Raw genomic sequence first — 25,234 nt, 5'->3', positions numbered from 1 at the left:
TTTCTTTTAGTGGTGGCATTGATAAACTAATTCCAAGAACTGATTCAAAATTATAATTTTCATCTTACATGCACATGTATTGTGTATTTTTAAGGCAACGTGATTAATTTATTTCATCGACCCATGCACTAGACTAGTCAGTGCGCAGACATGTCATGAAGGTATAATAATAACAGGGAACTCAAAGAATATCATACAGGAGTATGAGAAAAGATTGCATGGTCTGCTCTGAATCAAAATAATATTTAATGAACAACTGCTTTCTAAGGGCTGTGACCTAGTACTTTGAAAATGAGGCTCAGCATGTCCGTCTTGTACAAAGCAGGGTTTCTACTTATATCAAACTTACATGTTCTTATCCTGATATGCCTCTAATATTTGACACTGGACATTAACAAGTAGTTAGTTTTTTTCAGTGGTGGCATTGCAGGCATGCACATTAAAAGTTCAAAAAGACGTAAAATTCCATAACAATTGCAAAAAAATTGAGAATAGAAATGGCGAATGTTTCAAAGCGACAACAACCTGACCATATAGCAGACTACAGCCAAAGGCCACCAAGGCATGGGTCTTCAATGTAACAAGAAACTCCCGCACCTGTAGGCGTCCTTCAGCTGGCCCCTTAAAATATGTATACTAGTACAGTGATAATGTTTACCTTAATTTAGGTTAGCTTCAACAGTTCAACTGCATACTATCAATTCTGTCTTAGATCAATTTGTTAATGCTAAAGCTACATGCAGAAAGTTGGTTTCTACACTCAAAAAAAATTCAGTAGGTAATTCCCAATTTTATGTTTACAGGAAGGTTTAGTGTTAAAAATATATGAATAGTCATAGTAATGGTTTTGGTTATCAATAAGTATAGTCAATCCCAAAAAAGTCATTGCACTTATAAATATTCTAACAGTAAGTAGGGTCCAGAAGACTGAATTTTTCTTCAAAGGTTGGACAGTACATTGTACAATACAAATTGTACCCAAATATGTCACCAACATCTTTAACAGATAATACTACTGGATAAAGCCCACACACTATGACACACTAAGTAACACACAACAACAAAAGTCATTAGACACATATAAAGACAAAATTACACTTTTCCCCCCTCTCAAGAATGTCTTCAGAATCTTAAATCCTAAAGATTTTTGTTGACTGACAGATATATGTGAATCACCCTGGTAAAAAAAAATAATGTTTGTACTGTTTGTAGCAGATGCTTGACTCAGTTATGAAAGTAACCATTATAAATCCTAACAGATGACAGATATTATCATACCATATAATGTGGCCATGTGATGCAATTTTTACATAATAAATACTCATAAAGAAACAATCAAATAAATATTTCATTTAAAGGTGATTTAAATAGCCAACTAATTTAACAGGAATCGGATCACTACAACCTACTTTTCCAAATATTTGTAAAAAATCTACAATTTTATAAAACAGCCTTGACGTATGTCAGTCTGAACTTTCATCTCTATTTTTTGCAAGAAAACTTCCAATATGACCCTGAATATCAATTCTGTCAACAGGGGGGACAAAAGAAAGTATTTCTGCTAGAAAAAGATCTCTCTGATTATCATATTGTTATTATTTCATTTCTAAAAGGAAATTCCCCCTTCAGTGATTTGTATTTCATTTCTAAAAGGAAATTCCCCCTTCAGTGATTTGTATTTCATTGCAATTTACACAAATACAATACTGCAGATTCAGTATTATATCCATTGATTAAAAAATACAGGAAACACTAGAGGTGAACAGAAGTTTTGAGTTCCCTGTACAAATCTAACTCACAATTTGATTGGCCAAATAAATGACCAATCAATGTTCGATTGAAAAACAGAAAGTCACATGCATTCTTCCTTTAACATTGTTATTTATAAAAAAATTTAAATACACATCCTCTCCTTTTATACTTTAATCTTGAGGATGCATTTGACACTTCTTCATGTGATTTATTATGTAACAAATGACTTTATCAAATTAAAACTAAGAAACAATCAATTAGCTTAAAGGAACGCAGTTTCATACTGCTTAAGAACTTCACATGCTAGAAAACTGATGTACTAAATAGAAAACTGTCTGTTATTGCATTATTCTGGAGGAAAGACGAGTCTTCCTGTCCCTTCCATACTCTTTATATAAAACTCTTTATTAAATCCACATGGTTTTAATTTGTTGAGAAACTGACAAAAATGATAAAAAACGTAGCATTACCCTTATACAAAACTCCTTCATTGCATTCCCCATTTGTTCTAAATCAATATTCCCTCCTTACCAAATTCAAAACATGATCATGATGATAAAACTCTCAATTAATTGCTACAATAACTAGATTTGAAATCAGATCTCTTGCAAATTGTATCACATGTATTTATACTGATAATTTTATAATAATATACATGTTGAAAAAAATCTCCATGCTTAATTTCTGCTAATATACAATTCTGCCAAACCTTAAATTTAATAAACATACAAATAAAAATCCATATTAATTTTTAACCATTTTCTTCATTTTTAATAAAATTGACTTTAAACATTCTGGTTTTGGCTATACACGTCATTGTAATATATTTTACGTTATTGAATGAAGTATATATTTACTTTGCAATGAGGAAGTCTATCTTATTGGTTGTCTACCTTTTGTACTTAACCAGGAAGTACATGTAGAGATAAAAATAAGATGTTTTCTCCACAAATAAACTGGACTTATATTTATAAAGGACAGGTCAATAGGGATGCAGCGAATGAATCAGCCCTAATGTTAAATCATGGTCATCCTAAACCATATTCAATATACATTTATAATGCCATCACTCTAGAGTTATACATGTAACTTTGAATTCTCAGAGTATTTGTCTGTTAAAATATAATGTTCTTGCTTCTTCAAGAGTTATCTTCCTTTATAACAGAACTCTTATTCATTTGAAGTCCTCAAAATGTTTTTGATAACATGTTTTTAATAGAAGGTCATTAAATTTAAAATCAGATGATGTTTCCCTACCATTTTACCATGTTAACTAAGATAAAGTATACAGATCTAGATAACCTAGTTTATTGTCGGTATGAAAAATCTTAATGAAAATCTTGATAATTTACAAAAGTCATGTTTAAATTGTTTTCTATAACAAAACTATCAATTGTTTCTTAAGTTTGAAAAGTGGATTATAATGCAGACCATATTTCTATACATTGTGTCAGAATCGTAGCAGTAACCTATTGTCCAGGAGACAAATTATTCTCAGAGACATCTGTTATATCATGAATTAAAAGGAGTAAATTTGTCCATTATCCTCAACTAGGAAGTAACACAACAGAAAAAAACACCTAAAAATTTAAAAACTACATGTAATTTGAATAACTAAATCTATACATATCATATCAGTGTATACTATCACTAATGTATAGGTTTCTATAATGTCAAACAGTTTTTAGACTCAATTGAAAACTTGTGTATAAAATCAATGAATAGCGACCAAATAAATGACTATCAATTTATACATATTATATAACATTTGTGATAATTCATAAAAGTAACTTTCAATCAATATTCAGTACTATTATACTTTAACAGTTGTCAGGCAATGACATGTACTTCGACTTTGTACATATATGACCAGACTCTTCCTCAAATGCTTTATAGATCACTGGGTGGTCTGATGCAAGAATAGAAAGATAATAGCAAATGCTCTACTCACTGTCATTGACTGTAATTTCATTAAGGAATGACATCAAAAGTTCAATGAAGGATAAAAAACTTAATTCACATAGTTTTTTCACTGACCCCCACACCCCCCTCTTAACTTAATTTGGGAAAAACTTATTGCCCAATAGGGATACATGTAAATTTGATTTTAGATTAACAAAGCTTACCGCAATGTTGACCCCCACCCCCCACCCCCAAACTATTTGATTTAAGTTTTTTTATCCTACATCGATCTTTTGATGTCATCCCTTATTTTCATGGGTACCAATTTTTGTGGATTGAGGAACAATTGTATTTTTCGAAGATACCTGATTGGTTTTATATGGTTTTTCTCAAGTCAGCATCAAAAACCTACATAAAAATATGGACTTAGTTAAACATGTTATTTTGTGGTTCATCTAGAACCAAAATAATAATTGATGTCCCATGTCAGAATAATAAGGAATTCACAATATGATTCCACATTTTTTTGTAGGTATATGTACATGTATATTATAAAATGTATTCTATATAGCTAATTTTAGTGTAAATACTGGATATACTTTTTAGATAGTCTCCCATAATTCTTTTTAGAGTGGCTCTTGTATGTTTTTATGATGTTGTTTTATCAACTGTTTGTATGTTTTATATAATGAAGAGGTGAGACTTAAATAAAATATTGTCTGGTCTTGTCTATTAAAATCATTATCCATATAAACAAAGTCACATGTTCTTTGACCAATAACCTATATTTAATGAACTCCATAGTCTGTAGCATAGATCGATAAAGTTCCACTTACTTCACTCATTGTACTTTATCAAGGGAAGCCATAAGCTAAATGACTGCCTTCCGGTACTAATCATTATAAAGTTTCATACAAGTTCATCAAGGTTACAATTAACATTTTTGTAGATAGTTTAATCAACTCTAATTTAACTTATAAATTGATCATTCTGAAAAACAGAGATGTCACGACATAAGGAACCACAGCTTAAGATCTACAATGTAAATGCTGTTTCACTAACGAAGTATATACTAGCCTATTTGCAAGTTTTTGACCAGAAAGGTATATCTGCCATGTTTAATGCAAATACATAAAAGTGCATCACTTGCATTAGGCCTAACTATTCTTGTCAAACAACACTTTTTACAGTACACACAAGGTGATTTGCTGGTATTTTTACAAGTAAAATTGAGAATGAAAATGGGTGATGTGTCAGAGACAACAACCCACCAATAGAGCAGACAACAACTGGAGTGGAGATTGGGGGTCATTTATTCTTAAATATCTCTTTGTAAAAAACTTTCAAATAAATTTCCTGAGTTTTTCATATGCATTTAACCCTTACCGAACTTAATCTGTCCATGAACATCCTTTAAAAGGTGGTGGTATTTCACAAACATACACAAGGAATGACACATTCCACTGACACATATCTGAGGTGAAACAATACACATACATGTACATGTATATTATATGTAACACATTGCTATATGACACACTGACCGTGTTACAGTTTTACTGTTAGTAGAGCGTCATTTATAAATTTAACTGCAAGCGATTAATATCTCTTAAATACATGTTCTTAAAAAAATATGTATACGTACATGTACAACATACTACAATTGTTTAAAATATAATACATTTCAGAATTGCTGTCAATGAGACCTCAAGGGGGAGGGCTACTTCAATACTTATATTAATTGATAGGGGTGCTGGGTGCTACTGGGGTTCTGTTACCCCAATCTTTTCATATAATTTAGATGTTTAAAATGTTTACATTTGCATATATTGTGCAGGTGAAAATAAAACCTTTTCCAATACTGTTTGGGTTATGTGGTAGGTAATGGTATGTAATGTAAGAGTGGAATACCAAAAAGCCAAAAGAAAAACTAGAGGCTCCAAAGAGCCTGTGTCGCTCACCTTGGTCTATGTGAATATTAAACAAAGGACGCATTTGAATTCATGACAAAATTGTGTTTTGGTGATGGTGATGTGTTTGTACATCTTACTTTACTGAACATTCTTGCTGCTTACAAACATTCTATCTATATTGAACTTGGCCTAAGAGTTTCAGTCGAAAATGTTAATTAAAATTTACAAATTTTATGAAAATTGTTAAAAATTGACTTTAAAGGGCAATAACTCCCTATGGGGTCAATTGACCATTTAGGTCATGTTGACTTATTTTTAAGTCTTACTTTGCTGTACATTGTTGCTCTTTACAGTTTATCTCTATCTATAATAATATTCAAGATAATAACAAAAAACGGCGAAATTTCCTTAAAATGACTAATTCAGGGGCATCAACCAAACAGCGGTTTGTCTGATCCATCTGAAAATTTCATGGCAGATAGATCTTGATCTGATAAACAGTTTTACTCCCTGTTAGATTTGCTCTAAATGCTTTGGTTTTTGAGTTATAAGCCAAAAACTGCATTTTACCCCTATGTTCTATTTTTAGCCATGGTGGCCATCTTGGTTGGTTGGCCGGGTCACGCCACACATTTTTTAAACTAGATAACCCAATGATGATTGCGAACAAGTTTGTTTAAATTTGGCCTGGTAGTTTCAGAGAAGAAGATTTTTGTAAAAGACTACTAAGATTTACGAAAAATGGTTAAAAATTGACTATAAAGGGCAATAACTCCTAAAGGGGTCAACTGACCACTTTGATTATGTGACTTATTTGTAGATCTTACTTTGCTGAACATTATTGTTGTTAACAGTTTATCTCTATCTATAATAATATTCAAGATAATAACCAAAAACAGCAAAATTTCCCTAAAATTACCAATTCAGGGGCAGCAACCCAACAACAGGTTGTCTGATTCATCTGAAAATTTCAGGGCAGATAGATCTTGACCTGATGAACATTTTTACCCCTGTCAGATTTGCTCTAAATGCTTTGGTTTTTGAGTTATAAGCCAAAAACTGCATTTTACCCCCATGTTCTATTTTTAGCCGTGGCGGCCATCTTGGTTGGTTGGCGGGGTCACGTCACACAATTTTTAAACTAGATACCCAAATGATGATTATGGCCAAGTTTGGATTAATTTGGCCCAGCAGTTTCAGAGGAGAAGATTTTTGTAAAAGTTAACGACGACGGACGCAGGACGACGGACGACGACGGACGCCCGAGGCCAAGTGATGAGAAAAGCTCACTTGGCCCTTCGGGCCAGGTGAGCTAAAAAGGGTTGATAAAAACAGCCAGGAACACCATATAAAGATGACAGACAAAACTTTATCATATATTTCTGATAGTTTTCCCCACCTACATACATGTATGTATTTACATATTTTTAAGCTTAAAAAGGTGACCTATTCCAGCGACACATCCTATCAACTTGTACATGTATATAGAAAGTACCAATATCATTTATCAAGAAATCTGGAGAACATTTCATTTCAAAATAAAAATCGTATTACAATGTTAAGTGCTGTAAATTTCAACATGACAGCAGTCCAACAATACAAGATAACAAAGATACAACATCTAGAGATCACCAGATCTGGCAGATGGCCTTCATGGCCATAATAGCGACTTTGCCATTCTCTGGATAAACTAAGACAACCCAAAACCTGACACATACAAATGAATAGATTAATAACCAGTACATACAACTCGTCTAAACATCAACCCAACAATGTTAGATTAATAACCAGTAGAAATATAGATTATATATGGAAAATTACATATATAAAAGAAGATGTGGTATGATTGCTAATGAGACAACTATCCACCAACGACCAAAATGACACAAACATTGACAATTATAGGTCACCGTACGGCCTTCAACAATGAGCAAAGCCCATACCACATATAGTCAGCTATAAAAGGCCCAGATAAGACAATGTAAAACAATTCAAACGAGAAAATACATTACTTTCATACTAACAAACTGTTACCAGACCATTTATATTCAGTGTTGACATAGATCTCTCAGAAAGTTTACATATCCAAACAAAGAGTTCATGAGTCACAATAGAAAAATGCTTAGTGCAAAAAAGTTCTTGGCATGTGTGAACATTGGCCACAATACATAGAGCTTTAAATCAGGTTACAGTTGTTTTTGATCAATGAATTGATGATGATCATAAGATAATTATCAAAAACAGTGTAAAGGTTTAATGAAGAAGGAATTAAAGTTATTTAAAGTTAACAAAATAAAGTTCAAGGATTAAGGTGGTATGATTTCACATCAGCACTAATCAAGAATGAATGTTTAGATCTAAAAAAAAAAATTGACATTTCAATGCCTGTCTTAAGAACCTGGTCAGTAAAATCTATTCTAAATGAAATACATATCCTGTGTCCACACTTTGATTACAAGGATCTGACAAGGCCATAATAAATAATAGGTTTGTTTGCCCAAACGCTACCTACCGAGAAAAAAGCTGCCTACTCAAATTCTTTTATTGTCCTGATTTGAAGAAGTTTTTTTTTAATCAAATAGGCATGAAGACTCATAAACATCTGATACTTCAATTTCTTTTTTTGAAAAAAAAAAAGAAAATGCCTACCTACTTACCCATTATCTATATATCATGTATATATGTTCCAGACCATTTGACCGTATGAGTATTTGGACCGTATGCGTACTTATTCAAAATACGCATACGGTCAAATGGTCTGGAACATATATATATACATGTTATATAGATAATTTAGCTGATCTGAAAAAATAACATCTCCATGCCTTATATATCATGTACTGTAGTACGACGCTAGATTAAAACTGACGTTGAAAGGAAACACCCGGCCACCAAAAGCTTCATTTCATTTCAAGCCCAGGTGGTCGTGTGGTCTAGCGGGACGGCTACAGTGCAGGCGATTTAATGTCATGATATCTCAGTAGCATGGGTTTGAATCCCGGCGATGGGAAGAACAAAAAATTTGCAAAAGCATATTAACAGATATAACATTGTTGGGTTGATGTTTAGACGAGTTGTATATACATAATGTACACAGCCATGTATCACCATCACTGCTGGTGATCCAATGGATAAATCTGTTGTAGAGTTGTCACTGGCTCAGACGTTCTTATACATATATATGTGATGTCATGCATATATTGTTTATGAATACCACATTGTATAGAATAGAGAAGGGAAAAGGGATTATGTCTCAAAGAGAAAACAACCCAACAAGAGGCCATCAATGGTTGTATGTATAACATGTAAAATAAAAAAAAAGTACATGTACCAAAGGTTTTAACCCTATCAGTTGAGTGTAAAATGCAGGTTACAGTACCAATATGCTGCTGAAAAACTTAAACAACACAAGAGAACTGAACAAGTGAGAGTTCACTTAAGTTTCTAATAAATATGTACATGTACCTTCAAATGAATAAGACCAAATCATAATTTATACCAAAACCCCTCTATGTACCATGATGTACTGTTTCTATATGTAAAAATTAATATAATGGAACAATAGTTACAGTAGTTTGAACAAATTATAGTAAATGTATATTTGTGGTGGGGCATAAAAGGAAGTTTATAATTTGGTGATAATTTGCACTTTCATATGATACATTTAAAAGAGGGACGAAAGATACCAAAGGGACAGTCAAACTCATAAATCTAAAACAAACTGACAACGCCATGGCTAAAAATGAAAAAGACAAACAGAAAAACAATAGTACACATGACACAACATAGAAAACTAAAGAATAAACAACACGAACCCCACCAAAAACTAGGGGTGGTCTCAGGTGCTCTGGAAGGGTAAGCAGATCTGATCTACACTTAAAAAACATGCAACTGTCTGAATGAAAAATGATTTGAGTTGTTAAGTGTTTTTAAAAGTTTCAATTTAAATGGTTATTTTGTCAATCAAATTTAACATGTATTATACATGTACATATATACAATAAATGTTCGAACAAAATGAAATTGAATAGAATACTAGATAAGCATGATAAGATAAAAAGACCATTAGGTTTTATAGGGATTCCCCACCTACCCTTTTATAAGTGCTCACCTATTAACAGTTCTTTAATATCATATGTTTCATATAAAAAATTTGTAAGAGTTCCGCGGAACCCAGTGTCTCGCCTACTATTGCTGTAAATCACAGGCTCAACAAAAATGAGGAAAAAAATCAATAAAAATATTCCTCTTGATACTATCTTTTGATTGTAAGAAGCTTCTGTCCAAATTTGGTAAAAATCTAGGATAGTTATTGAATCTAATAAATGTTTTGAAAACTTGAACTGCAGACTGTATGTAATGTTAACTGGAAGAAAATCTAAGTCCATTTAAAAAGTAAAATACAGAAAAATGGAGTTATCTTTTTACAAAATTTACTTCTGGAAACAATCTTATGATCATAAATAAGCTTCTGTCCAAGTATGGTACAAACCCAGGATAGTAAAAGAAAGTTATTAAAATTTTAAAAACTTTAACCACAGAGTGAATGTAATGTTTCCCCGCAGAAAAACTAAGTCAATTTAAAAGTAAAATTCAGAAAAAATGGAATTTTATTTTTACAAAATTTACTTCTGGATACTATCTTATGATCATAAACAAGCTTCTGTCCAAGTTTGGTACAAACAAAGGATAGTTTAAGAAAGAAATTAAAATTCTAAAAAACTTTAACCACAGAGTGAATATTATGTTTCCCCGCAGAAAAATACTAAGTCCATTTATAAGTAAAATATAGAAAAAATGGAATTTTATTTTTACAAAATTTACTTCTGGATACTATCTTATCATCATAAACAAGCTTCTGTCTAAGTTTGGTACAAACCAAGGATAGTTTAAGAAAGTTATTAAAATTCTAAAAACTTTAACCACAGAGTGAATGTAATGTTTCCCTGCAGAAAAACTAAGTCCATTTATAAGTAAAATACGGAAAAAATGGAATTTTATTTTTACAAAATTTACTTCTTGATACTACATGTATCATATGATCATAAAGAAGCTTCTGTCCAAGTTTGGTAGAAATCCAGTATAGTTTAAGAAAGTTATTAAAATTTCAAAAACTTTAACCACAGAGTGAATATTTGTGGACGCCGCCGCCGACGACGACGGAAAGTAGGATCGCTTAGTCTCGCTTTTTCGACTAAAGTCGAAGGCTCGACAAAAAGAAGATGTGGTATGATTGCCAATGAGACAACTGTCCACAAGCATGACAAGATTGTATGGTTTTTTTTAAATAACTTAATTATTAATAGTCAGCCACCTTTCATTGTCTCTCACTTTAAAATTATGTGAGTAGATGAAAGCTTTGAGAAATCCTGGTGAAGATAAATCCAGAAATGAAAACTGCAAAAAAGCAATAATGAATCCTAATGTACAATGTAGGAAAATATAGAAAAAATGTAGAAAAAAATATTACAGTGTCAGATATTTCTGATTATTTCTGGTAAATATGGAATTATGAAATACCTTCATAACCTTCTCGTTTCTAGAAGAAATAGCAGCACATTCATAACCACAGGGGTAACTTCCTATTATTGATAATTTTGCAAGATATTATATAAAAATTACCTTCCTTTTTACTGACATCCTATATTTAAATGCATTTACAAATTACATTTGATAACTGTATATTGATTTGGGGTATGATCTACATATCATATATAAATATGCTATTGTGAATCTTACATTATTAATGGTCAATTATTATATTAAATTAAATCAAATCATTTTAGCTGGTATATTTTTGAATTATGAGTGATGCTGAGTTAGTGCTTATATATGCATGGGTCATATTTTAAATATTGTATATAAGTATAGGTCATTCTTTCTTAAATATTTATATAACTGTAGGTACTGAATTTCAGTGAATGTTACATTAAAATGGGTACGTTTTTTGAGGCAAAAATGGCACACCCTTACCAATAAAATATCAAAATTACCCCCTGTGTTCAAAACATTATCTATATAATAAGAGGTTAATTTCAGAAAGTGACACATTCAAGCAATATAGTTATCATAGCATCACATTACCATGATGCCTAAATGCCCTGGGGAGAACAATAAATTTTCAAAATCTTGATCTACATGTAGATTGTACTGATACTGTCTTCTTATGAAAAGAAGGAAGCATGTTGAAGTTTGGTTTGGTTAAATTTCTGGAACATTGTTGAAGGTTGGACAAAGTTTTCATATCTATTAATATTGACAATGATTGATGTCTTACCACAGACTGAAGTAACAGAATGAAAGAATCAGTATTGTATTACAACTCCAGTTTCAGCAGAATGTCAAAACATGCATATGGAGTGAAATAAATTTGTGCATTGTTTCTGAGCATCTTGCATCTTTTGAGTTTTTTTAAAATTTCAAAGATCAGCTGTTGAGCATTTAAGCCTATAGACAGATCAATGGATCAGTTAATTACAAGATTGCAATCTGAATGTTGTTCCTTAATCTTTGCTTTTAAGACAATCTTACATTGTACTTGTCAAATTTTAAATTGCAAATTCACCATTTTTAAACTTCCTGACCAATGTTTATTACTTTAGGTATCACTATTTTCTGATGTAAACAAACAGATGTTTACTTTAAAATTACCTCCATGGAGAACAATTCATATTAATATTAAATTTTACATTATACATGTAATAAAATGGCTTTATAAGGTTGTTTTAGATGAGTTAAATATACATGTAACAATGAAACATGTGTAAGTTCCAGTTTCAATTACCATGAAATTTATTTTAATAATAAAGTCATATCCTTCCTTGGAGTTTCATTTTCCAATGGCAAACTAAAAACTTTTGTCATGGTTGTATGCTCATTAAAAAATGTTTTTAAAAATCCATTTCTAAATTTAAACTCTGGATGCAATAAAAATAAAACATGTTAAAACAATACAATCATATTAGTAATTCCATTCCAAAATGAAAAGGTCAATGTCTTCATGCATGGCTAAAAATGAAAAATGACAAACCAAAGCACAAAAAATGCACAACTGTTATAGGAAAACTAGAGAAGTAATTAGCAACACCATGAACATGAAGCCCATCAAAAACTGGGGACTAACTGAATTTTTGAAACAAACATAATCTATCATGCTGAACGTGGATAAAAGGAGCAGTCTTTGCATTAACCATGTTTTCTTCTTCAAAAGGTGGTGGTGGTGGGTCACCTGCTCCTTTTAATAGTTAACAATGGTTAAAATTAAATCCAGCTATTAAATATTTCAATGTTATATTTACTCTTTAATTATACACAAGTATAATTTGTCTTTTCTGGGAAACATTACTGTTATGACAGTGAAACTGATCAAGTGGTTAAAATAATGGGAATTTCTAGGATTTCTGCATATATTATCAATTTCCAAGCAAGTTTTTTTTTAAAGAAACAATAGCAATGAATAGACATGACCTTGCACTATTATATATTTAAGTAAATAAAGTGGTATAACATATTACAGTTAACCTGCTTTAAGAAATATTGTTATAAAATGTAATGTTTTAAAGGCTGTCATCTAGTTTTGCACACTGCATATGGATAAGTGCAATGAACCCACTCCTCATTTTTACGTCATGCTTGGGTTAAACACGTTATTCAAACTTTACCAAAGCTCAGTCGAGATTGGCAGATCAAACATGTTTTGATATTTGTAAATTTTATTTAAAGGCCTCACCTTAATTTGAAAATTTCTGCTAAATTACTTGGAAATCGGCTGCTACAGGCTACTTCCTTCTTCAAGTCACAGTTTATCCAATAAGCTTTACTAAGGGAAATTCCCAAGTTCTAAATTAAAAACAATTCCCGGACTATGTCACCAAATGCACTCCGGAATTTCTTGAGTACAGGCGGGCTCTACAACAGTTGGACATGAACAGTTGAAATGACGCCTCAGTTTATGCTGTCATAAATATTTTTTTCTATTTGTAAATCGATGAAATGACTCAAAAATTAAAACCTACGTCATCAAAAAATTCCCCTTTATTAAAGCTTTTTTGATTTATACACATCAACCGGCCGACTGACCAGAAATGCAATATAGGAAATACCAACGCTAAAATTGGACAGAGTTATTCAGGATGTACCAGAAAAGGTAATTATTTTAATGCATTGTAACTGAGACTACTATAGCAGATTGTATTGTGTCTTTTCATTCCGGGAATATGTTTTGAACAAAAGTAACAGTTTTAAATCCGTTTCACATAGGAAAAATACAGTAACTGCTTATCTGTTGTTCAGTTTGTCTAGGTATGTATTTTAAATTCAGTCGTATGTGAAGTTAGAACGTAAACAATGATTAAAGTCAAGACACTGTTATACAATGTTTGACAAGACTCGGCACTGGACGTCATGACGGTCAGTCTATTGCTGCCTTTTTTCTCAAGTTTGGAAACTTTCAAAGGTATTTTTCTTTCAACTTTGATGTAAGGAGGCTACTGATGAGATTCTTCGTTTTACTAATCGACTGTTGGTTTTTTTTAGAGGCGGAATTTAGGGGGACAGAGTGACCGCCCTCCTTATAGAGCTACTATTTTTCCTGCTTCACTCAGACAAACACCGTTGTCTAGTTTTTTACACTAAATTCATATCTTGTTTTCGTGCCATGTTTTATAATATGTGACAAAATACTGTCTGTGAGAGTACGCTGATCATACCGCTCACAGCAAAATAGTGTTATTGCATGATGCTATATGATTCTAAATTGGTGTGCCGATTTAATATTTATCACTTGGTGCTAGGCAAGCAATTTAATCAATTCATTTCTTTGCTGGTCCACTCGTGGTATCGGCTCATTACACATCACCATGATATCCTTCCCCTTGTATGACTCTTTCACGTGACATATATTCTGGTCAGTCTTTTCATTAATTTCAGAATAAAGAAGCTACGTGCTTTTTAGTTGCATTTGCACAAAATTAATTTAGATTACATTTGTACATATACATTACTTTAAAAGGCGAGTTAGACTTGAAATTTTACACTTTCGATGATTTATATTTTTTCAAAATGATCAATCTTAATCAATCTTCTGTTAACTAGATCCATAATTTTGATGCATAAGTTACCAATATCATTAATGACTTATCATTCCTGCCACCATTCCATATCATTATAGACTGAAAAGTAAAATAACCAAAATATTGAGATCCAAGGAAAATTTAAAAAAAAAGAAAGTCCAATATCAAATGCATGACAAAATCAAAAGATCAAACGAATGCATGGAAAGCAACTCATATGTTCCTGACTTTGGAATAGACATTTGCCTACGTAGAAAATTGTGGATTAAACAGGTGTTATAGCTAGCTAAATCTCTCACTTATATGACATAAAATATTTTTATATTGTATTTGAACGTTATATAAATAATGAAATAACATGACATAAACAAAAACATCACGACAATCCACGATTCTTTTGCTGGAAATAAGTATGCACTGTGATAACAAACTTTACCTGCTCCAAATTCCAAATTTAGATCTGTTTTTAAATAAATTTTGGAAAACACCTTCCTTTCCTGACACGTGCGTGATGTTTACCTTTTTTTTTTTACTTTTTTTTTTGGTGCTTACACCATACACATGCAAAATATGTTTACGTTTGGTGCTCACACCATACACATGCAACATTACCTTACGTTTAGAATATCGCAAAAAATAATTTTAGTTTTCATATTTAGCCCTCCTTCTTCTTCAGAAAAGACCTGTATCATCGTTTCTGTGAAGAGCTGGATTGCATACAGTTTTGCGAAGTGCAAACAACAAGAGCGAAGAAAATTGCCATGAAACAAAAAGAAAATTTAGAAGGAACATGCATACGAAGAAGGTGTTTTTTGTTTTTTTGAGTGGGAATTTTCCAGGTCACGTCAAACAACCTTTTTGATGACAAACAAACATGGCGGACTTCTTGAGCCAACAATTTCAAAGCATACTACAGCTTTCTCAGTGACTTCACGAAAGAGCACCGGAAACAGGATTCATTAACAAAGCTAGTGTTCAATACATTCAAATATGAGATAGACTGCATGTCTTGCAGATATGCTTTCTTTTTAGCCGAGAGAGATCATAACAATTATGAACACAATATTGATAAAGTCTTGATGAATAACAATTACTAGTTTATTGAACGTGCGTGGCTTAGTATAACATTTACCAACGAAAAAAAAGAGAAAATGCTTCGTGTTCATGATCTGACTAATAAAAAAGGGAAAACAAACATCTTTAAATGACAACTTTTTAGAGAGGATAAACCTAGATAAACAGGAAAGTTCCCTTTGAATACATTTTATATTTATTAATGTTTTTATTCAGAATACTGTTTTTGTGTGACTCAATAACTAGGTAATGATGTTTTATTATGAAAAGAGCTGTCCCTCTTTATTAGTATGAACTTAACGGTAACCAAAGGTAACAAATTTGTCAAACCTGTTTTCAGGTAAGACTTGATATTATACTTATTCTATTTTAATGTCTTTATGTCTTAATTTGCCAATAATATCAAGCATTTACTGAAAAAAAATATTTTTTTTAATGAATAATCACAAGTCACTATAATTCAAAATTTTGAATATGAAAGCTTCGTTTTCTTATTTAATTTGAAAATATTTTACACAATTACTTTTTTAACTTTATTCTTTCTGATTATAATTTATTCATGTCACATTTCTAATTTACAAATTCAATATAATTAGGATAATAAAAATGATGATGATTAGTAAATAAAAAAAACTTTTATATTCTCTGAGGAACTTTTGCTTTGATTCATGGATCAATATTGTTGTCCTACCAAGTTTAATCAAATATGATGTTCTTTTTCAAAAAATATATTTCAAGTTAAACAGTTAGCACAACAAGAGGATATTCCTTTTTATGATAAAGTTTTGGAAGTAGTATATAATTTTGTTAACAATGATATTTATGTACACATCAAAACTGCTTTATGTTTTTCATCCAAGTAGTAGAAGTACTAGTAAAGCATGTTTGGATAAAAATGTAAAAAGAGGAAATTAAACTTAATTGATTTACTTTACCCGGCAGCCTCTTTTGTGTAAACTTCCATTACATCCATTTTTATATGAGATATCATTTTATCACATTTCTCTGCATTCTCCTTCATCTGAATTGAGTTGTCTGTTTGCTTTATTATTTAAAAATGCCAAATAGCAACTTTAATTGATGATGGTGTGCTCTAGTAACTAACACCAAATTTGATTTTAGTTTAGGCTATAACTCTGATTGTTGATGGTGCCAAACCATTGTAATATTCAGTTCCATATATTTCAATAATTTTACCATAATAAATGGATTCAGTAAGTTGATATAGAAAATAACACATATTGTAGTATTGAGTTGTCAAAAATGTAAACAACTAAAACATGGAACTATCTTGTCGATGCAAGTTTCATGTGATATCTGCAAAGTGATGCTAAATATATTCATCACGATATCACCATCATCTTTGAATGTAAAACATTGCATACAATTTCCCAAATTGTGTTTAAATGTTCAGACCACAATATTTTGCGTTCATTGTGATGTCAGTTGGATTTTAACACAACCTGTCTCTGTTGATTGCTCAATTCCTTTATTTACGGACTTGACTGAAGCCAAACTTTCGATCTTCCGATTAAGTTCCTCCTCATCAAATATATCCATACATTTTTTTGTTTTTGGATTCCTTTGCTAATAGGAGACGAGACTGTGCAATGGAAGTCTTTGTTGTTGTTGGTCATTCATTCACGCCCATTCTTACAAATAAACTTGTTTTTATAAACCATTTAAAAAGCAACACTGATAATCCAATTGACATCGATATCGTAGAATGAGAGGCTTAGTAAATCGGTTGAAAAACTGCATCCATATATTAAAGTCGTTATTAAGTACATGAATACAACTGTACCTAATCGATACAAAGGTCCAGGCCTTTAACATTGCCTACGGTGTTTTTTCGTACTGGACTTGTGTTGTAACACGTTTCACTGGAATGTCAAAGTTACCCAATCAAATCTCGTCCTTATACACAAATATAGAGAAATGACGTCACCACTTGGCATCTCGGCCATGACTATTCAACAGCTTTCGTTGCACTCTTGGTAGCTATCAGTATCGAACGAACTTTAGCTCAGAAATCTCTTGGTAAATATTAAAAGATCTGCAATACTCTGGCATTGCTGTTGGCTTCAAAGGCGACGTGTAATTTATGCATCATTTTTCTATTGAATGCTAAATTTATTTTGCTCTTCAATTATGGTTTCTGTCCGATCATTAGGTGACATTTTCGGTTACAACCTTCTTGAATAGACGATGGCTTTGCTTTACAATGCATATGGTTTGATATTGTATTAAAAATCAGCAAAAATAACAGGTTTGAATTTGGTACGCGAGACGTAAATAGTTACTTTTATTGTTATTGCTATTTTTATTATTATTATTATTATTATTATTATTATTATTATTATTATTATTATTATTATTTAACCATCATCATCATGATCATTACTGTTTTCATTTATGATTTTCATGTTTTTACAAATCATATATTTTTGAAAAGTTTTATTCATTTGTGTCTGGATGCTGCAAACGATTTATTTGTCGTACTTTCGAAAATATTTTATTTGTTTTTATTATTAATTTTTAGTATTGAATTATTCTCAGATAGTTAAGATAAATTACTGCATGATTTTACTTAATTTTCTAGAAATGCAGAAAAATAGATCGGAATACTAGCAGCAGTTTCAAATATAAGTGTTTAGAGAAATATATATTTGAAGGGGTTTTTTTTTTCAGTGGAAGAATGAGTAACATTTAAGCTCGAAATATTTTGATAATTGTTATATAGTTTTAAAAATTTTATTATTATTTTACAAGTTCATTAAATTCAACAGTTATTTGCAGTTTTCCAAAAGAATTATAAAAGTTAAAATTATTCAAAGTAAGTATTTTTTTAACAATTTTCTGAAGTCCATATTTTTTTAACAGTTTTTTTTTATCTATCATATAATTATAATTATATTATATATATATAATTTAATTTGATCTCAGTTTATTTATCCTTTGTCTATTTATATAGTTAATTAGATTTCCCTTTTAATTAAAGGAGAAGGTCCGGTAAGGACCGATTTTGGCCTCAAATTTCAGGTTCATCTGACGAAAGATTTTGACCACTTTTTAAACACTTTTAAGTGTCTATTTTATTTGATTCAATTAATTTATGTGAAAGATTTTAACTGATTAAGTCATTAAAAACGATCCGATTAAAGCTCAAATATGAAAAATCTACCACATTTGCCGAAAAATGTCACTTTACAGATGGGTTTTGTCAAAAATGAAAGTGGCCGCATCCGTGTTCATCCACAACCTTTATATATGTTATTATAACAACAAATACAACTTACATTTCAATATTAAGGATGAACACGAATGCGGCCACTATCGTTTTACACGGAAACCGTCTAAAATTAAACTAAAATGCTAGAATTTTGAAGATTTCAGTAATTTAGCATGACTTAATGGTGCCACAACCCGATATATGTGCATTGTATTGTCAAAAACCGCCCATATTTATGTCGCAGAGGCATTGTTCTGCCCAATAAATAACTAAAATTTTATATTTTAACAATTGTGTAAAACAATTATATTTTGGGGCCAAAAAGGGGTCTTACCGGACCCACTCCTCTTAAGAAACGAGTTTAGAAATGTGAATGAAATACAGTTTATGTCTTAATGACGAACATTAAAATACTTGCTTTAAAATATTTTTTTAACATCAACACAATTGTACAATTTTCAGAGGAATACAATTTAAAATATGAGAATTTTCTGTTTTGTTTTTTTTTAAATTTTAAATAAAAAATCTTAAGTATGTTATAGAGATACTACAACCTGTCTGTGCCAGCAGGAAAATAAGCATGATACAAGAAACCCATTACCCTACATCACATACTTACTTAGTATTAACTTTGCTGCTTTCGAAACATTTTATGTTTGAATCTTTTCCACTAACATCCACTTCTAAAAAGTGTTAAATGAGAAAATTTGCACTCAAAACAAAAATATTCAAAATCCTAAAGACTCATCAGTGGCCGTTCCAATGAAAAAAAAGCTGGAAGGCCGAATCAAGTTCAAGAGCACTGAGATCCGAAAAATGCAAAATACGGTAAAGGGCATCTTTGTCTGGGCGTAGAAGATCCGTTGTGTGTCCAACAACAGTGAATTTATATAAAAAAAAAAACTTCATATAAACAAAGAAGTACTGACTATTTATTTGTTGATACTTAAGTAGACGAAACACCCATGATCTACTGCCGGCATGATCATGCGGATACTGGTTGATTGGAATATATTAAAATGGGTACCATTCTATATATAACTTTTTTACTCTCAGTCCCAGAGAGAATCACCAGCACAGTAATCTTTACATCTGTACTTCTGTTTAATTTTAAAAATCATTACAAATTATGGAATATATCTCCCTCATAGAAAGCTCTTATTCCTTACCCGGAATTCGCTGTATGATAGCTCCATTTATATTAATTCAACTCTTTAATATTTGTATTTTGCTTTGGATTTTCAAGTAGTTTAGTTTGGTCTCGAGCATCAGTCAATAGACATTAATTGTCAAAACACACATCTGGTACAGCAAAATTGGTAACGTTGATTTCATCATAAATACTAAAAATACAAAATAACATAAAAACACTAGTACTTCTGTTTAGGTTTATAATCATATAATTTCATTATAACATTCTTGTTTCGTGGAACATGTCTACTTGTGTAATTTTATTTTTGCTCAACAAAATCTGTTTGTTTTTACTGCACCATGATGTAAATGTTTCGGTTATTATTTTTTTTAAAAGGATTAAGGTAAACAACAAGTCTCGTGACCATTTTTTCCGAAAGAAAAACTATTTTACACTGCAGTTGTAAAAGAGGGACGAAAGATACCAGAGGGACAGTCAAACTCATAAATCGAAAATAAACTGACAACGCCATGGCTAAAAAAGAAAATGGACACACAGACAAACAAAAGTACACATGACACAACATAGAAATCCGAAGAATAAGCAACACAAACCCCACTAAAACTAGCGTTAGGAACATATCCGATATCATTTGTGAAACGGTTATTCCATAACGGTCAACCAACTCGTGATGGCGTCCGCAAAATTTACAAAGGGATGATTTCAACTTCACCATTTAAAAATCTTGATTTGATAGCTTCCTTGTGGGCAACTTCTTTGGTAATGCCATAATCAAAGAAACAACGAAGGGATTTTGGCTAGGGCAATAGAAAAACATCAGAAGTCAACAGTGACAGACATTAAATAACTTGCAAACAACTTATTATAAAGATGTTTCTCTTGTAACAACCTTCATTCTGTATTAAACTTAATAACATAATACTACTCCCATATAATTCAACTCATGATAATATATGCCTTTGAAAAACATTTACTGTGAAAGTATAAAGAATACTCCGGGTGTGGGAATTTCTCGCTACATTGAAGACCTGTTGGTGACTTTCTACTGTTGTTTTTTTCTTTGGTCGGGTTGTTGTCTCTTTGGCACATTCCCCATTTCCATTCTCAATTTTAAAGCTCATAATTAAAGTACAAAGCTACAAGACAACGCCGTTGTATATGAAATCAACTTGGATATTCATATTCCACATGAAAACGCTTCTTGCATGTTGCCTTATAGAAATGTGAAGGTCACGATAAGAAAACACAAATCACCTCTTTTGCAGTAAAATATTGATATCAATTTGCAATTTCAATATGTAATTGCAAGTCAAGATATAAGTCAGTCATTTACTTTATCTGTGGTATCCCTAATTTCAAGTTTGATGGGATATTCTTTCAATAGTTTTGTTTATGTCTTCTTTTTGTAAGTATTTCTATCCCTTAAAGACGACTACAACCATGCATATAATTTCTAACGCAAGATGCCCGTTCTGTAATTATTTTTGATAAAATGCATATTTCTATGTATAAAAATCTCAACAATTTGAATCTTGATATTTAACTTGAATATCAAATTTTCAGTATCCGTTGCTTTATCATAGAAACCAAATTCACAATATGGTTATTCGAGTTTTCCGTATTGAGTTAAGATTTTTAGTGTTATTTAATACATACAAGATACAATTTTACCTGCAGTTTTGCAGAATTTGTGTATACATTATCCTTATATAATGTTACAAAATCCCTCTCTGAAAGTCAGTAGTAAACCGATATAAAACACTTGAAAAATTCATTCATAACATAACACAATGGTCGTGCACCAGTCAAAATTGTATCAACTCCAAACAGGATGGAAACAGATGAGTCAACAGGGTAAATAAAGGCAACAGTAGTGTACCGGTGTTCAAAAGTCATAAATCGATTAAGAAAAAACATATCCTGGTTACAAACCAAAACTGAGGGGAACACAAAGTATATATATCCTGTAATTAGGTTATGCCAGGATCAACGTAAAACAGTGATTTTGGACAATTAAGATATTACTAGAAATTTGAATGATGCCGAATGTAATTTTGGCAACTTAAAATATCAGTAGTTTTTCTTCATAACCTTACTGGTGTAGTTTTTGAGTTGGGAGTATTCTATTTGATATTAATAGTTTTCAAAGGTATCAGGATTTTAATTTAATATGCCAGACGCGCGTTTCATCTACATAAGACTCATCAGTGACGCTCAGAATAGTTAAAAAGCCAAATAAGTACAAAGTTGAAGAGCATTGAGAACCAAAAATTCCAAAAAGTTGTGCCAAATAAGGCTAAGGTAATCTATTCCTGGGATAAGAAAATCCTTTTTTTACGAAAAATTCAAGCTTTGTAACAGGAAATTTAAAATGACTATATAATTGATATTCATGTCAATACCAACGTGCTGACTACTAGGCTGATGATACCCACCAGCAGTGACATCGACCCAGTGGTTTAAATACAACTATCCATTTATATATGTTAATGGCATTTTGGTAGGATAATATAATTTATGCTTAAGATATATTAGGTATTTCAATACCGTTATAATCATGATAATTGTTTGGACTAGTATTGTGAAAATAGTTGCATTAACTTCAAGATTATACATTCGTCACAAAAATACGTCATTTCGTTGTAATTTTGCGGTGTACATGTTATAACGGCTATTATTTTATTTGTTTCAGCGTTTCTCTGTGCTGAGTGTTCTTGCATTTGTTCCTGCTGTATTTCTGTCATGTAGTGTCGTGAATTAAGCGATATGTATTACAACATTGGAATACAAGCGGGAGGTTTGGTTAGTCATAAAACCTTGTTCAACTAACCACTTTTTTTCTTTAACTGTCATTTACCAAGTCAGGAATTTGGCAGTTGTTATCATTTAGCTTCTTTCTTTGTATGTTGACGTTTGTTTTTGTAGCACTTCAGTGATTCCGTTGTTCCGTTGTTTTCCTCTTATAGTTGATGTGTTTCCTTCGATTTTAGTTTGTAACACGGAGTTGTTTTCTCTCAATCAATGCATGACATTTAAACAGCGGTATACTATTGTTGCCTTTAGTTTTGTTTTGTCCAAAATTACATATCAATGATTTTTTTTATAACACAGTGAAATATTTTTTTTTAATATAAATAAGGCCGTTATTTTTTTCGTTTGAATTGCTTTACTTTGTCCTATCGGGGCCTTTTATAGCTGACTATGCGGTATGGACTATAGTTGTTAATGTCTGTGTCATTTCGGTCTCTTGTGGACAGTTGTCTCATTGGAAATCATACCACATCAACTTTTTTTATATATGTCAAAAAATAATGTTGACGAAATTCGCGCTTATGAAGTATGGAATTTTAAGCTTGGTTTTAAATTGATGAGCTTTCATTTTAAACACCTGATTAGTCAAACTATGTTTATTTGAAAAATGCATGCTAGTACATAAAATCTTATTTTCAAAAATTTTCGAGATAAATGCATAATAAGCTTGATACAATTTCTTTCAGATTTTTTGTATACCAATTGTTGAGCACGTTATTCGGCTCATTGTTATGAGCTCTTTCAATATAAAAACATAGTTTGTTTTTGGTAAATACAATGTGTCACGAATTAAGCTCATGTCTCTTCAGATTAAAAAAGGAAAATATTGTTTTACAAAGTAGTTTAGCCGTTAAGCAGTCTCGATTTATTCGCATTCTATATTAATCGGTTTTTGGTAACACAATCAACACTTCGGGTACCATCCGTGAAGCAGGATCTTCATACCCTTTTAGTGATCATAAGATCACTCTTGGTTTTCGATAATTGAGGTGGAGGATAGGATTTGATCATTTGTTATGTTGTGTTATGTTTATTTATGTTATATTTGGTTGTAAACGTATTTATTTACATTGGAATATGTTACATTTGAATTTGCCAAGTAAATTAATTTCATTAATCTTAATCTTTGATGTGCACTCTACATTCACTGTTCGTTTTCTATACTATGAGTCAAGTAATAACATTATAAAACAAAACGTTTTTATTCCAGTTCATTTTTATTGTTTCTGTTTACAGGAACGAGTTTTGTTATTTTATAATTATAATAGCGTCCTTGCTAAATCGAGACAAACGTCAAACAGTAAAGGTTTCAGTTTTTGCAATGACGATATTTTTAGACAATGGATTTCCTAATGAATTAACATGTATCATTCTCTTATCACTTAATTCTGTTTCCGTTGGATCACGATAAACTGATAACTAAAAGGTGCATATCAACCAATCCAGAAAAAGACACTTAATCTTAATTCGTGTGTCACCCTATTAAACAACATACATAGATAAAACGAAATTTAAGCTACGCTTAAAGAGATTGATTTCCGGCAGGATCGGTAAGATAATTTGGTAGATATTTTAATCTCCGTTTGAGTTGATTGTAAGCTTCAGACTTAGATTGTGTATATCTTCAAAATAAATATGACAAGTAAATGTGAGTTATCGATTAACAAATTTCACTTTGACCATACAAGACTCATAAAACTCATTAGCGGCACTCAAATAGTAACATTTTTAATGTCATATCAATAACGAAAATGAAGATCATTATCAATCAAAACAGATCAAACTCTTGATAAAGCCCCTTTGGCTGGTGGTAGAAAACAACCCAGTTTTTCTCCCAAATAAAGTACAAAGTTGAAGAGCATTATGACAGTATACATGATATATTCCACCAACAGAGAAGTGTGTCTGACTACTAGGGTGGTGATACCATCAGAGACAAATTGTCAACCAGCGCGCAGTATCATCGACTCAGTGGTTACAAAACCTCGTCAAAGATTTAAGTATGCAAGGCGAGGGCCAGGTGGCTAATAATTTGTAATTTATAACAGGGTAACACGCCTCTTGTAAGTTGGACAAAGGAAAAATCAACTTTCAACTGTTGTTTTTTTTTTGGTTTTTTTTTGTTAAACTGGGGTCACACATTCACGATTTTTACTACCGTCCTTGACAGGACCATTCCCGATTAAAAAAATTAAAAGTCTGATCAAGATCCTGTGAATCGTGGATTGTAATTCAAACTAAAATTAAAATTTGTAAAAAAAAAAATTTGATCACGACAACAATCAGATAGTGTCCAGGAAGCGTCGATATTCAACCGTTTCTAAGC

General features: G+C 31.4%; 1 protein-coding gene and 1 long non-coding RNA gene across 3 annotated transcripts in view; one reads left to right on the top strand and one right to left on the bottom strand.

The window, feature by feature from the left end:
• The window catches only part of LOC134683122 (TNF receptor-associated factor 6-like), a 38,121-nt gene extending 24,693 nt beyond the window's left edge, over positions 1-13,428 (bottom strand). Inside the window, exon 1 of one of the 2 annotated variants that reach the window (XM_063542236.1) lies at positions 13,297-13,428. The gene's annotated coding sequence lies outside the window, so the exon portion shown is untranslated. Of the gene's footprint in view, positions 1-13,088; positions 13,184-13,296 lie in introns of those variants that run through there. The other variant, XM_063542238.1, reaches the window with a different exon arrangement.
• Positions 13,429-13,496: 68 nt separating this feature from the next.
• LOC134683123 (uncharacterized) lies at positions 13,497-16,144 on the top strand. Its single transcript, XR_010100953.1, has 2 exons — positions 13,497-13,868; positions 15,315-16,144. It is a non-coding gene; the product is annotated as an uncharacterized LOC134683123 (long non-coding RNA).
• Positions 16,145-25,234: the final 9,090 nt, after the last annotated feature.

This window comes from Mytilus trossulus, chromosome 9 (assembly GCF_036588685.1).
Source record: "Mytilus trossulus isolate FHL-02 chromosome 9, PNRI_Mtr1.1.1.hap1, whole genome shotgun sequence".
In the NCBI taxonomy this organism is placed as follows: domain Eukaryota; kingdom Metazoa; phylum Mollusca; class Bivalvia; order Mytilida; family Mytilidae; genus Mytilus; species Mytilus trossulus.
Note: the sequence above shows the minus strand (reverse complement) of the source record. Positions and strands in the feature narration are given on the sequence as shown.